The following is an 11,778-nucleotide window of genomic DNA, read 5'->3' on the forward strand; positions in this document are numbered from 1 at the left end:
TAGGAGTTTTAAATCGTCTTAGATTACCAATGCATGCATGAGGCACAGACTTCAGGGAAACATATCTCAATAATCACCTATTAAAACTGCCTAAGATCGGAAAGTATCCTTCGTTTGATAAGGTATTAATAATCCATAACTAAGCCAAGTGCTACCTGCTAGCAGGGTACTCTGCTACCTGCTAGCATCCTACGTCGTATTAGCGCTCAAAACCTCACCCCAAGGTCACCTCGCTTGCGGCAGCGGGAACCAGAACGACGTCACACGGTGTTTTCCCGGCATTCATACTAAGCCGTGGCGTTTTCGCGCGCTTGAAATTTTTCACTTTTCATTTAATCGCGAAAAATAGATATTGTCATTTAAAAATCTAAAAGCGTGAAATACGTACTCCAGGAGTAATAATCTTTCGATTTAGGCAATAATAAAATAATAGGAAACCACCCTATTCCCATATCCCATTGACACATGCAAGATGCATATTTCAACGCTTGTTTAACCTATGACACGCGGAAGGTGCCCTTCTTTGACGTTTACGAAGTGTGTTCAGAATATAACGGGAATTTTAGTTGTTTGAAATAAAGATTTAATTCATTCGTGCATTTTAATGTTGCCATCCTCGAAATATTACCTATTAGATTAAATGTCCACAACCTCTTCCTCCTACTTTTCCACGTTTTCATCCGTTATTGTGCTGGGGCGTCGGGGGGCTTTCGTCGTCTTCAACTTCTTTACTATCATCTTGGAAACGTTTATAGCACTTTTAAATTTCTGTTTTACAGCAGAATCACCGTAGGATTTTTGTCAACTTTTCACACTCTTTGTTACATTCTTTTTCCTGATGATTCTTTCCTAAGCAAACATTCTTTAATCCATTTCTTTTAACAAACGAATATCGCCAAGTCCTTAAAAATCAACAATCCTCAACAATCGGCCACCGACTCCAAATTACCTCCTACGTTTGGAGAATTGGATGTGAGCGTTTATGCTCCGGCTACTGCCAGCTGAGCGGATTCGTATTGTTGGGCTACTAGATGAGCGGATTTGATTCGGTGGGCGATCGTTGAGCGTTTGTGCTGTGGATGTAGCGATACGTCTAATCTTAGCGGCCGCCTAAGAAAAAGTAAACAATGAATCCAGCCGAAAATTATACCTCACTACAGGGTTATGTATACCATCGTTGTAAAAAATTGACAATCTGACTCTCAAAGCGGCGAAATATTTAAGAATCCCCGTTATTTTCTAAACACACCTATTATACTGATTTCGGCTCAATATTCCCCATCAAGGTATGCCAATGGCAAGGGTAAGTTTAAAGCTAGAAATACTCGATCACAGGCCACTTCAACCCCTGCCCACTTCATCTCCTCAGCCGGGATTCGTCCTGACCTCGCATCCCTTCCACGCGAGAAAAAAAACTCAAACTTCGCAGAGGTGGCGCCATCTCACGTTGCGAAAACTGCATTCCCGCGATTTCCCCAAGGCAACGTTCCGGGACCCCTCGAGTGTTCGACCAGGGCACGGAGACTGCCGTGGACGCAAGGGGAGGGGTTCGGCTAGGGGTGTTTGGGGCGCGGAAAGAGGATTGTCGAAGGGTCAGAGCCGAATAAAAACCATCCCTTGTCTTCCCTCCCTCTGCAAGGGTCCCTAAGGAATCATTCGCCGTGAGCAGGGCGGAGTCCATGGCCCTGTTGACGCGTGAGGCCATATCATCATCCGTATTCTCCGCATTGTCTCTCATCCTATCCCCGCAGTTTGCTTTCCTCAACACCCGCCCTCATCCCATTCCACCCTTCATCCTCTTCTCCCCTCCTGAGCTGAATATCACCAACTTCGTCTCCCTGCTATCCTCGGATTTCCCCGGACACTCCTGCTGACCGTTTTCTCTTGGCTTTCATCACGGCCGGTCAACGGCGCACAACTCCTCTTACATAAAGCAACCCTTCGTTCATTTATCCCTTCCGAAATCCACCGCTCCGTTTCATCCAGACTGAATGACATGCCGTTTTATGGATGTGACGGAGGCAACCTTAAGCCCCATAATGGGATTATTCAATATGACTTCCGAGTTGGTTGTCAGGCAGTTCATTCAATGTGATACCTTCGAAATCCATCATCAACATTCTGCGAGCGGTTTTCTGCATGGCGTGTGATCCGATAAACTGGTATTTATAAATTTAAAACTTTGACAAGTAAATTTGCATATTTTATTGGCACTGATAAAGTCACAAATGTTATCGCCGACCTCGGTGGCGGCGGAGTAAAATCCTTGCCTGCCACACAAGATATCGTGGGTTCAAGTCCCGCCTACTATCGGCGAAAAAGTTAGACCGCTGAAATTTAATTATTTGTTTAAAATCCTGCGGAAGCTCCATAGGGTCCTGATATATATAGTTCAATTAATTGTTTATTCTACAACAACAATAAGCCATTAAAAATCGTTTAAACGTAAAATTTCAGCTTCTACGGTCGAAGGAATAAATAAGATCGCGCAAAAATAACTATGCAAACGGTGAAACGGTCCTCTTCTTCATCTCATCAGGGCAAGATATTTTATTGGTGTCTTTCATTGCATTTTTCATGGAGAGCATCTTCGCATTGCAAATATCTTCTTAAATTAAATTTTATCCATTCTTTGATTTTTTTTAATGGCCGAAATGTAGATTTCGATTTCCGAGGTGTAGAAAAAAAAATGACTATCGCACTTACATATGCTATATGCAAAAAATATTTCCAAAAGTTTTATGCCAGGAAATGTATATATTATTCCTCTTACTTAAAATAAACCGCAGAAACAAAAATCGCCCCGTGACAATGCACTCTTCGTCGATCGAAAATCGTCAAAAAACGACGATTTTCATCTAAAACAATGATTAGAACAATATAAGTCACGACCCCATGGAGCTTCATCAGGATTTTCTACAAATGCTTAAAATTCAGCATTCTACCTTTTTTGCGGAGATAATAGGTATTTTCCCCTATCTAGGAAATGGATCTCTTGTACCATTAATCCTTAAGTTAAGAAATCCAGATGAAAAGGGCAGATGGCGCAGTTTTTGGTGGTGCAGGAATAAATAATAATTGCTCATGGAAAACAGTAATCATATTCAAAAGAATAAAGTCATTTTGAGGTTATCGTGGATTTTACAAATCCGATACATTCCGGTGGAATTTGAGGTAGCCGAAGAGAATCAGTAAAGAATGAAACTGTTTTCCAATTCACATAGCACTGTTAAATACAAAATTTAAACCAAATGTTATAAGGTACCTACTATAGTTAATCAGTTTTTTTTACAGTATCAGTTTAATTACAGTATTTCCCGTAGGTATTATGAAACGTACCTCTTATTAAACAAGGAAATAGCTTCAAACTATCCAGCGGAAAATTGTGTATCCCGACTAAGTAATGCACAGCTTAACAGATATGTGATGTTGCCAACCTTAATCCTAATATACTGATGATTCAATACTTATGAGTTAAAAATCAGTACCTCAATTACTTATCAGTCCAAATAAATCACTAAAACTGGTAGCGTTTTAGTTGCAGAGCTCTCATAGTTTAAAAAAAGATATAAAAATTACTGTGGTATTGACAATATATTAAAATAAGAAGTTTAAAATTATAATGTATCAACCATATCAAAATATGAGTCATGGATGGCTTCAATGATAATCTAAAATCGACGAAATATTCGTAAAAATTAACGGAAAACTTAATGTTAAGATCGCTGAAATGAATAAATTTAGTGCATTGATGCATCAAAGCAGACTTGCAGATAGCAATTGGAGTTAGACTAAGGGCATAAAACTGACACTTTAGTCATATTTCATAAGATCCTTTCCTGTATTTTTCCTTCTATATGTCCTTTCTATATTACTTGCAGTAACTCAAAGTGCTCATATCTGCCAAAATATATAGCAAAATATCAAGGCATAAATTATGAAGAAAGCTTATGTGATATAAAGTATTCCGTGGCCATGATAATAAATTTTTACGATGCATAACACATTGGACTCAAATAAAACAAACTTTTCACAGCGGCAAGTCAAGAAAGTTTTGCATCGTTGATAGTAAATGTAAACTGGAGACAGACAGTGCGTTGACATAAATTTCTTCCACTGAAATTCAAAATGTGTTGAAGTATTCGAGGAGGATATCTTAGAGAGACATTTTGGCTTATGGAAAGCAGCCAACGGATCAAGCAAAATCATTGGAAACGTCCTATTTTCCCACTTTATTATCAGCATAGAAATAAAATTAATATAGGACACTGGATTATTCACGAAATTTATGGAATTATATTATTATTAATGTGGCACTAGAATATTTCTTCGAATAACGATACATTATCAAAAAAGTTTTGGGAACATTAGTTTAGCAGAGGGAGAAATTATTGGCAGTATATTTTTTAATAGAGCTATCCGTTTAACTGAATTTACTTCGAACGTTAAATTGAAGTCCTCTTTCACCGAAAATATTATTAAAACTTATCAAGAAGTAAACGCAAATAATCGGTCGTAAAATGTAATAATATATCAGGTATCAGCATTTTATGATAACTAAGATCGAATATGCTTTGTCCTTCATAAAATACTGCACATTGAAAGCTGCTGCTGCACACATACTGCACAGACTAAAAATATATTTTTGCTTTGTCATGTACACATAAAGATTGAAGAGGTATGCAAGAGAACATAAGTTTTCAACGTCAATTTATTGGAAATTTTCCATTAAAAATAGAAGCACTTAATTTTTTATTCGAGTCATTAAGTACGGCGATGAGAGATCTACCATCCGGTCACTGAAACCTAATATTCCAACGATATGCAGTGAAGTGCGAAACTCGATAAGTGAGTCACCAGGAGTAATATCTTTACCACGCATTTTAGAGAGCGAAGCTACACTGAGCAAGAAGGGGTCACTTTGAAGAAGATAAAATACTACGCTCCACATTGGCTAGGTACCTGGAATTTCAAGCGTGGGAAATTTCAGAGCGCGTGCAATCAGCAAGTCATTCAAAATAATCAGTGATGTGATAAAACGAATAAAAAAATTATGGAAATACTGATAAAGATTACACCTTTGGTAACTTTTACTTTCAATCGATTGATTTTTTTCTCAATTCTACTTGTAATCCGCTACAAATCCCGTGCAAATAATCATTACATTTGAGTATTCGTTACATTTTAGTAATCAAAAGTGAAAAAACAATTGAATTTCACGCATGCTGATGGTCAAAAGACAGTTCCAGCTACATACATTTCATCCACAGCTATCATTTTTCAAGAAACATATTTATTTATGCATTGGACGCCTAAATCAATAAGTTATGGAATAGCATTGATCATGATTGAAATGCTGGTAGGAATGCTTTCACTCTTAATTTGAGAAAATATTGACAGCGATCGCATTACGTACTGAAGCAAAGTAAAAAAGTAATTATGATCTTATTGGTTAATTTTCAAAGTTCTACTGCAATTATAACTATAAATTTGCGAGTTATTTTGATTGAGCCCTATTATATTTTTTCGATACTTTTCCCATCATTGTTCATGATAAAAAACAAAATTAATCTACACCTGCATAATAACAGGAGACTCACTTCGATTGGCCAGTGGCGGTGGGTGTTAGGCTAGCAACGGTTCTTAGTAAGTACCCGTTGGAGTTCTGATACTTAGATCCACCTAAAAATAGGGTGGTTTCCTATTTTTTTTATTGCCTAAATCTAAAGATTAATACACCTGGAGCACGTCTTTCACGATTATAGATTTTTAAATGAAGATATCTATTTTTCGCGATTAAATGAAAAGTGAAAATTTTCAAACGCGGCTAACTATGAATGATGGGAAAATCCCGTGTGACGTAATTCTGGTTCCCGCTGCCGGCGAGTGAGGTGACCTTGGGGGCGAGAATATGTGCGCCGCTAGGCCCAGGGTGCTACTGCAGGCTGCTAGCAGGTAGCAGAGTACCCTGCTAGCAGGTAGCGCTTGGCTAAAAAGGATTATTAATAACCTATCAAGCGCAGGAAACTTTCCGACCATAGGCAGTTTTAATAGGTGATTATTAAGAGATGTATCCCTGAGCTCTTTGCCTCATGCATGCATTGGTAATCTCAGACGATGCAAAACTCCTATCTACTCGTATAGAAACTAGGTCCCTGTGACGTCACGTAGAGTGGCATCGCATGTGCGCCAATCTGGCCTTTTTTAAATGTGGTTAAAATTGACCATTGCCATTCGTCTAAACTGGGATTTCTAAAACCAAATAATTTGTATGTCATGAGTACACTAATGGTGGGTAACGAATCGCAATCAATGCCTTTCGTTTACTTTGATGAAAGGAACTACCCCATTGCTTAATTATTTGGGAGGAAAATGGGGTGCTAAACTTATCCCAATGTTAAAATCTCTCTCATAATATATCGTTTCCGTCGAACTTGGATATATCGTGAAATTAGTAGGTGATCTTCACCGAGCCGCTTTGAATGACATTTTTTCTGAATCGCTCAATCCAGTCTAATTAAGCTCAACACATAATCTCAGAGGCTTTATATTTCCCAGCTGAATAAATAAATAGTAATTTTAAATTAAACATGCAAACAATGATTTAAGATCGGAATATGGATCTAAACACATTCCGTGATAGGGTCCTTCATACAGACCCACAATCGCTAGTAAACAAGGTAATTCGGGAAAGGTAAGTCATATCATAAAAATAGTCATCCTCATTCAGCTATTTTGTCACAATTTATTTATCTCAATGAACCCCGAAAACAACACAGCGAGGTCTTTACACCTGGGTTTTCAACAATCAACCATAACCTGGAAAGGGGTAAACTATCAAGGAGTGACTCGAATCCGCGACCTTCGGTATTGCTGGCGAGGACTCATTGCCGCCGCCACCGAATCCTAAAAAATGTATAAAATGCAAAAGTTTCCGCCCACTTTTCGTGAGTCAGTGACGTCATTGAAGTCCTGGTTCATTAAGTCGTTCAAAGACACCCAATCTTTTACGGAAAGAATCGCTCATTGGGGTTTTCATGACAACGAACCACGGGAGACGGTTATTCGAGGCCGAAAAGCCGATGAAAATATGTGAGCCGCTTAAAAAGAATCATTGACATCGTTAACTTTTCAGCATAATTACCGGTAATCCCGTCGATATTTCACCGCTAATAGCTCGATAAATAGGCAACGGTTCAAAAAACAGTAAAACGTTGGTATCTTTCTTTCTCAGACTTTATGACAAGCTACAATAATTAAAAATGGAGGACGATCATATTACTATTCATACCGCTTTTCATTAAATCTAGCATATTTTTCTACTCACAAAGACGATCAAGCTCATTACCTTTATGAACTAGTTTGAAATATCCATTGAATGTATGAATGAATGAATGAACTTATTACTCCAAACTGAAATGTACACATAGTTTTAATAACACAAATAAAAGAAGCTTTAGGTAGCTTCAATGGTAAAAAAACCAGCATGGAAGCAACCATTTATGATTGATATAATGATCCATCGTTGATATAATAATCCATCATTGATATAGAAGGAAGGCTTACTAAGTTATAACAGGATGTATGTCCTCATCTATTGCTGAAAGAGTAAGAACTAATTTACAAGTAGATTTTTTATTCACTTTTTTCAAAATTAAAACTTAGCGTCCGGAATATTTTCAGAAACACATTTCACTAAATTTCGCCAAAATAAATCATAGCGAATGGAGAATAACCATTCATGTGATGAAAAAGAGCCTGCTCTATAGAAAACAAAAAAGATTCTTGGTTCTAAAAAGTGCTCCTACTTGACGAATGTGAAAACAGCTCTATTCTGAGAGGATCCTCTTAATGGAACACGGATTGACATTGAAATTTCTCCATTATGGTTCCCACTGTCGGCCAATTTAATTAAGTTCCGACGGCAAAGCCACCCTTAGCATTTAATCCGAAGGCGCTTCTAGAAAGTACGCAAAAACAGGGAGAACACTGTAAGTAGGAGCCGGTCTGTCCTCAAAGGCATCCCTTACGAGCAACCGCACACGCCTCGCAAGACAAAAAAGCCCAATGGAATGAAAAACGGGTTTTCCAGGGCCCTGATAACGACATCAAAATGATGAAGCGTGGAAATGTAACCTGTCCTATTCTGCATTTCGAAAGATAGACATAAGAACACCGATATTACCGTTACGCTCTATTTAAGGTCCTCTATTTTGAAATTGCATCTCTCTACATTAAACACATGACTACACGATCGCGAAAATTATATTATGGATATTAAACCTCAATGTTACTCTATGAAAAGGAGTTTTAATACCGTAAAAAATTAGAAGCACTTGAAATCCTCAAAATGTTAACATTGCGCCTGTCACCATTGAGCAAACTAAATGGACTATATGACTGCCATGGTTACATGCGATAACAATGCTCTTAAACATACAATTTGCAATACAATTTACAATATTTTTCAACAATTTGCATTTCACAATTTGGTTCACATTTTAAATTCTTTACTTTACTTGCATAATAGTGTACAATAAGAAAAATATGATAAAAATAATAAAAGTATATGCTACTGAAATTGATTAACGTTAAGACTATCCAAAGATTATTAACATCAATGAATAAATGAAAATGGTGCATTATGACTCCTTTGCGATTAAAAGGTCTAAATAGGGGAAATAATATTTTCAAAACTCAGAATATTGGAGTTGGAAAGAATTAAGGGAATCATATTAGCAGTTAGTTTTTTTCGAATCCATTACCAATAGCTGCCCAGTCATTGCAGATTATTGCTGTGATTTTAAGTTATATTTAACTCGAATCATTCACCCAAAGACTTCGTGTAAGCGTTTCTAATGGTATTAATGAAGCATTTTTCATTGGTTCCTCGTTTCGACAAAATGTTGGTGGGAAGAATGGTGCGCGTACTTTACGAGAGCTTATTCCGGCCAAAATTCGGATAACAGAAGTTAAATGCTATCTAGAAAGATCTCAGGCGTACTCACTTCATGTTGGAGGAAATTCTGAAATTGCAAGCAATCAAGCGCTGGCTAACGTAGTAGAATATAGATAAGAGCGTAGAAAACTGTTATCAACATGAGTCATATCCAGCTAAAGAGCTTAAAAGAGTCTTAAGATTACATTCACATTACAATGAGCGGGAATAACGTCATATTTAAGGCGGAATTTCCATTTCTAAGTAAGGCGGAAATTATTCAAAATATTTTATCACTAAATTTCCAGGATGAAGCCCAAATCTTCCCAAATAAAAATATCCATGGTGCTACAGTACTTTTTAAATATTATTTCATTGCAATCTCTTAAACATGTCTAGTTTAATATAAATGTCTCAGCAACATCCCTTTCATTCCATTAAATTTCGTAAAAATTAAAGGCTACTAACTGACCGAATTCGCTACCCCTCTAAATATACATATTATCTCCCATTCATTTGGGAATGGCGAACCGCGAAGACCTAACGGCGGAAACCGAATGAAAAAAACACCTTATGTGTCAGGCTCGATGGCATTCAGGCGAACGCGTCGTTTGCAACAGTGAATATGTCCGAGAACGTACCTTTTTATCCTTCTTTTACTTTCGACTCTTAACAGTACGAGAGAGAGAGAGAGAAAAGAGGTTTTTTTTATTTCTTTTTCCTGGTCATTTTTCCGTCCCCATACCTACATACCAAAGAGAGGGAGAGAGAGATAGTGAGAGAGAGAGAGAGAGAGAGAGGTGGTAGGAATGCTGACGTTGACTTTTTCATTCAACCCCTTTAACTCACGGGAAAATATATTTAAAAAAAACAATATCATTTATGCACTTTCTTTTTTTTCACAGCCCTTCATCATCTTCCCTTTTTACACCCTCATGAGAGGAGTGACACCAGATAGAAGCACCCGCTGCCATACTCCCCCCGGCCTTCTCACCTGCCCAAAACCCACCCCTATAACGCTTCCGCCCCGACGAACTCTCACCCCCTACCCTCTCTCTTTTAACGTACGGGCGACCCCTCAGTGTCCTGCTCGAACCTCGCCCACCACCTCAACGTTTTTACCCTTCCGCTGACAGCCACTGAACCCTTATCTCTTTCTGCTTCTTGATTTTCGCGCGGCCAATGGCTTTCAATTCAGCGTTCCTTTGAACCGGAGACAATATAAAACCTTTCTCATGGCCGTGTCCGTTTTAAGGGAGCGTGGAGTAAAAGTGGAAGGGTAAAATGCAAACATAAAAAGATAAACCCTGCCCAGTAAACCTAGGCAAGGTTAGTAATGTGTATTTAATGAATTCGGCATTTATACAGGCCGGAAAAAAATTATATCACGAGATAGCTGACGCCAACGTATGAGGGCTCAGGAGAGCCCTTCGAGGATACAACGCACCGGGGCCGGGAACCAAGCACGTGGCTTATACACCCGATCACCCGGGGAGGGGCTGGAGGGGAAGGGAAAAGGAAAGAGGCGCCGCCGCCACGATAGGAGCCCGCCGACGCCTCTGGGAGAGGAAAGGTGCGGAAGGAACGGGAGAGGGATAAACACCTCAACGCTATAGAAGCAAAGAGGGCCCTACTATAAGCGATACCAGGCAAGCCTTTAATGTTCTAACGATCTTGGAGGATTTTTTTATGAGGAAGAAGGATCCAGCGATCAAATCGTTAGATAACGCCAGTTGGAAACAAAATTACTGCTGATGTTTGGGTCGAAAACGCACCGTTTTTTAACTACAGAAGCTTTGAGTCAAGCGTTCCCATTGGCCGCGAGTTTGCCCTGTTTCTGGATAATCTATACAATTCATAACGTCGAATGCTTTTCCTGCATTTGCTTATTTTCTATAGTTTAAAAATTGTTATTGTAATTTTGGTTCCTACTGGCATCAGCTATCCAGGGTGAAAATTTCGTGACATATAATTTCTCCACCCTGAATAAGGTAGGTTTAAATGCACCAAACATGACCTATAGTCAGAGGAGAACATATCATACCACTGGTGCCACAATCAAAAGTGGATCTAGTCATACTTCTCCCGTTGTAATGAGTTTTTTTTTAATTTATGAAAATGTAAACAAAATTAAATCTGGGTAGTTGTGGTTTAGTACGTTTGACTGGCTTCTCAGCACTACTGAAACTAAATCATTATTCAATACGATACAAATTATGGTAAAATCCAAAAAACACCCTAAAAGATATTTGGGGAACAGTGTCCTAAGAAAATTTTGTATTACCCTTCTCCAGAAAACATTTTAGAGTTTTGGCCAATTTCTAAGAGCTTTAAGAGAAAAGATAAAGACATTTAAAGCACGCGGAGACTTTATATAAAACATACATAAATATACTAAATCTGTACTTTGACTTGTCCTATTTTGTATTATAAGCTACGAATATCTCAAATCTTACGAGAAGTAAACTAATTGAATGAAAAGTTACTTAGACTCATTAGCAGTGCTGCTCGCAGCTCTAAGTACATGTTACCCTCTGTTTAACAACCTGCATCTCTTTTCAAATCCTTACATGTACATTTGTAGAGTAATAATTTTCACACGAAACATTATTTTTGAAATTGATGATTCATACCGTCCAACGATTCATTCATACCGTCTTAATTACACAACATCTTGTTAAAACCTGCACAAACAATTATTAAGGACTTATTATTCACTTATAGGACCAAACTTTATGGGTTTGACACTTTTAAATATGTAACCACCAGAATTGAAACGAGTTAGTTCGATATCTCACATCAAGAAAAAACCACTCAACAAGTTTTTTATTCTGGAAATG

This window comes from Ischnura elegans, chromosome 11 (assembly GCF_921293095.1).
Source record: "Ischnura elegans chromosome 11, ioIscEleg1.1, whole genome shotgun sequence".
In the NCBI taxonomy this organism is placed as follows: domain Eukaryota; kingdom Metazoa; phylum Arthropoda; class Insecta; order Odonata; family Coenagrionidae; genus Ischnura; species Ischnura elegans.